This window comes from Aegilops tauschii, chromosome 5 (assembly GCF_002575655.3).
Source record: "Aegilops tauschii subsp. strangulata cultivar AL8/78 chromosome 5, Aet v6.0, whole genome shotgun sequence".
In the NCBI taxonomy this organism is placed as follows: Eukaryota; Viridiplantae; Streptophyta; class Magnoliopsida; order Poales; family Poaceae; genus Aegilops; species Aegilops tauschii.
Window position 1 is genome coordinate 289,139,079 of NC_053039.3, and position 4,733 is coordinate 289,143,811.

The following is a 4,733-nucleotide window of genomic DNA, read 5'->3' on the forward strand; positions in this document are numbered from 1 at the left end:
TCCTCCACCTCAGGGGCTGCGGGCGGGGCGCCAAGCGGCACGCCACCCCCCGGCAGGGGGCTGGGGGCTGACGCCTCACCTGACGCCAGCTCGTCCTCGCGAGAAGCCCAAGCCGGCTGAGGCTCGCTGCTTGAAGAGGAACCAAAGATCGAAGCCAGCCAGCTGCTGCCCATGAGCAAAGGAGGAGCCTTGGGTACGCCCGCCAAGCTCCACGCCAGACCGTGGGGGAGGGATGGCCAAGTTGCGGGCTCAGCGCGCCGCGAAGGAAAAGATGCTCCCCCGACCGACCCAGCTCCAAGGGCGGTAGGAAGACCAAGAACGCTCAAGGCGGATGGGGGAGTTGATGGAGGAGGAGGCCGCTTCTCGGGAGACGCAACAGCTTCAACGGAAGGAGCCCTGGAGAACTAACGTCAGGATAAGGAGGCTACACGCAGGAAGCCGTGAAAACAAGGTACTTACGCGTCAATGGCGATGTACTTTCGCCGCTTCAACGGCCCGAAGATGTTGCTGCCGCTAGGGGATCCTTTCCTCTTGCGGAGCTCCTCGAAGTCCACACAAAGACGACCGAAACGCTGGACGTGACGGCCGGTGCGCAGCGGGGCCGAAGAAGAGCCTGGAAGGATATCTTCAGGGGTGCCCGGTTGCGGCGAACAGCCGGGCACCGTTTCACCACAACCTCCCGAGGCTCCTGGAGCCTTGGCCTCGGGAGCCACATGCTGCACCTCCTCAATAATCGGTGCCTCGGGAAGGGGGTCACAGGCCCCCGAAGACGACGCCCCAGGATCACCATTCAGCGTGTGTTCCTCAGGACTCGAGCCACCGGCCCCCGTCGGAGCTCGCTCTCCCGCACCTTCACCTGGGGCTAGCTCGGCACCGGCGGCGAAGAAGGGAACCACGACGATGGGGTTCTCGCGGGGCCCCACCAGTCCGATCGGCCGCACCCCCATTCGTCGAAGGAAGGCATGCTCGCTGCAAACTCATCCTTGTTCTTGCAGCGATACAGCAGGCAATTCTTCCCAGGCATTTCGGCCGGCAAAGGGACACCCGTCAAGACCTTGAGCACTGTTAGCCGCGTCCCAAGAGGGAGCCCAGACTCCTAGAACCTCATGTGGTCCTGACTGTTGAGCAAGGTCCACATTGGGCGAGAGTGGCGCTGAAGCGGAGCAACCCGGCGTTTGACGAACTCCTTCACCACCATTGGCGCGGTCACGACGCGGTCCTTCAGCAGCCTCCGCCTAGCCCAGACGACGGCAAGGCGGGGACTCGAGAGCTTCTGGTGGCTCCAGCCGGAGTTTGGAACAGCAGGCCCCGTCGGGAGACGAAGCAGGGGGCTGAGTACGCTGGCATCGACGAACACCCATCGCGTACGAAACTCGCTCGTGGATGAAGGGAGCTCGAAGTCAATCCCCGTGCCCGCGGTCCCAGCCACGGCCTGGAAGCTCACGCACCCCGAGCATTGCTGAGGGTCGGCCAGGTGCAATGACAAGAAATGACGGAGGAGGGCCACCGAAGGAGCGATGCCCACCATGGCTTCGCACACGAAGGCGAAGACAGCAAGAAGAGTCACCGATTGGGGGTCAAGATGCAGCATGTGGATCTGGTAATGCTCTAGCACCGCGTTGAGGAGGCAGAGAAGGGAGGAATCAGGCCAGCCCAGAGGGCATCTATGAAGATTGGGACCTCGGTGGCTGCCCGAGCCATGCGAGTGCGAGTAGCAGGCCAAGCCACCGTCTCTCCCCACTCGTTGAAGCTGGAAGCGAGCATCGGACGTACCTTGTCCATGGCCTCGTCGTTGAGCACCCGGGATCAGCCTAGCGCCGGCTCGACAGCCGGAGATGCGCCTGACGGAGACATTGGCTTCTTCCCCTTGTCCGCTTGTTTTGGCGCCATGGCAACGAAGCAGGGGGAGGGCAGTTCAGATCGGAGAAGGGAAGCAGAGTCTCAAGGAAGCAGGGGGGTTGGGGAAGCGAGGCGCAGACGACGGAGGAATAACTATGTAGGCCGCGGGGGGCGCATAGCTAGGCGGATTCAAAGGCAGCATGGGGAAGCGGAGACGCCCACGGTCAATCAACCGCCACGCATCAACCGAGGCCGCAGGCTTTTGGGGCCCATGGTGCTCCGAACTTGACCCTTCGCTTCGCTGCGAAGCCAAGCCCGAGCACACCTTGGGCCCGGGGGCTACTGTCGGCGTTCTGGGAACGGGGGTCCCCAGACTTGCCTGCCTGCGGCCCACGGCGTGGCTAAGCCAGCAGGCCGTACGGCCCATCTTCATCAACAAGGCATCCAAGACCCTCGCGAGGGTCCAAACCTCGCGAGGCGGATGACGCAAGACCTCCTCTAGAGTGTCCTAGCTAGGCAGGCTCACGAGGAGCGGAGATATCAAGGCGGGGCAAACCTCACGAGGCTCTCGTGACGTGAGCCATGACGAACGACACCAGGCGGGCACCAGCGCGCGCAACGTCCTTATTTCCTCTTTGGTGCTAAGGAGGCCAGCGCATGCGAAGAGTACCGAGGCATCAGGCAAAGGTTGCCATATTGGTGCAACGAGACCAAGACCAGGAGGACGCCAAGACGGAGGTCATTGTGGAGCCCAAGACGGTGTCACCACCAGAGCTTTTTGCAGGCGAAGACCACTTTTGTTAGGATAGCTTGTACTAGTTGTCCCCCTTCAAATTGCCCGCCGTTGTTGGCTCCCTTCCCACTCGATATTTGGGAAGAGGACTAGGGCCTATATAAGTAGAGCTAGCCACCATAGTGAGGGCATCTCATCTTAGCTTGATCCAACCCGATCGAGAGCCTACCTTAGCCACAAGAACACCTCAACCTCAGGAGGCTGTTCTTCCCTTGTACTGTTCATCATCAACCCTAGAGGCAATCCACCACCACCACACTGGAGCAGGGTATTACACCACAATGGTGGCCCAAACTAGTATAAACCTCGTGTCTTTCTGTGTTGTGAGTTCGTCGAGTTCGTCGGCGAGATCTTAGCGAGCTAGGGCGTAGATCGGTAGGAGGGAAAGACTTCGCACGCACCCCAGTGTTTGAACCTTAAGGGTTTGCCGGAACCCCACATCCGACAACGGGCCCCGCGTCCCTAGATGTGTGCTCCCACATTGGCTTGGCCCGAAGTTGGAGCGGGAGAAGGCGGTGATTGAGCATGACATTGACCATGTCGGGGAGCTGGAGGTCCTTATCGGTGGACCACCACTTGATCTTCTTGATCAACATCTCCACCTCATCTGGGTTCCCCAAGGCGACGCCCTTCTCCCACCAGGTCTTGAGCTTTTTGGGGGGTCTGACCGAAAAGGCCGGGACTTCGATCTGGCCAGGGGCGAGCGACTCACTGATATAAAACTACTCGCGCTGCCACTCCTCGACCGTCTCAATGAAGGTGCCCTTGAACCAGTCAACTTTTTGTTTTTTGCTGACCATGCATGGCCCCTCCGCACTCTGCCAGGTTGGAGCCACTGGACTTCGGCTTGACCCCGAAGATCCTCAGCCACAGGCTGAAGTGCGGCTCACAGTAGAGGAGGGCCTCACAGACTGTGATGAAGGAGGCGAGGTGGAGGATGCAGTTTGGCGCCATGTGATGGAACTTGAACCCATAGTAGAACATCATCCTACGCACGAATGGGTGCAGCGGGAACCCGAGCTTCGGATGAGGTGGGGGACGAAGACTACCCGCTCCCCTATGTTGAGCGCGCGCGGTGATGTTGGCGGAGAGATACACCGCGTCACACAACTCCTAGATGGCGTCGTCCGTCACGATGGAACCACACCAATGCCCTTTGAGGGTATCATCCATGGCTGGTGGGGGAGTTTGGATTCGCTAGAGAAGCGGAGTGTGAAATTGGATCCGGGCGCTGAAGCTAGACGAAGCAACAGGCGGGGGAAATGAGAGCGTGGTTTCCTTTGTTGTCCTCCTTTTGCTCTTATAGGTTGTTGAAAGGCCAAGAGCCCCCATTGCCGCGCCGGTAAAAACGCCACTCCCGTAAAATATGTCGTTATACATATGGGGGGAAACAAAATCTTGATGACATCCCTTAGAAAACGGGCACGATCTCCACCTCGATGGGACATGCCAGTAAAAAGGCTGCCTCGAGCCACAATTTAGGGGGATCGGTAACTGCCCGACCCGTCGCGGGGTGCGCCGCTTCGATGAAGTTGCCAGACTAGGTGGAACTGTTCACACCTAGGTGGCCGTCCTTCGAGGCTAAGTTACCCGTGATCCTTGGATTGGGTTACTAACGGTGTCCTGGACTAGGGGGTACTAACCTAGTCGGCCCATGATCCTCGGATTGGGTTGGTGGGCCCTTGTTCTTATCAAGGTGGACTCCAGAGGCTGCACGATGGGGGAACGATCAAGACCTTATCTGCCCAAGACTTGTCGTACACTTCAAAACTTCTCCTACTGCCTCATCACAAAGATACCGACCTTGCAACCCTATATACCCTACCTCACGTGTATATAAGCCAAAGGGTTTAGCACGTAGAGGGGTCATCAACGCAATATCATTCACCTAGTCCTAGAGTTAGACCACATCTCACGATCTAGAGGTAGATCAACCCTGTACTTGCTGCATCCACATCAATATAAACAAGAGCAGGACGTAGGGTTTTACCTCCATCAAGAGGGACCGAACCTGGGTAAAACATCATCCCTCTGTTCCTGTTACCATCTGTCCAAGATCCACAGCTCGGGACACCCTACCCCGAGGTCTGCCGGTTTTCAC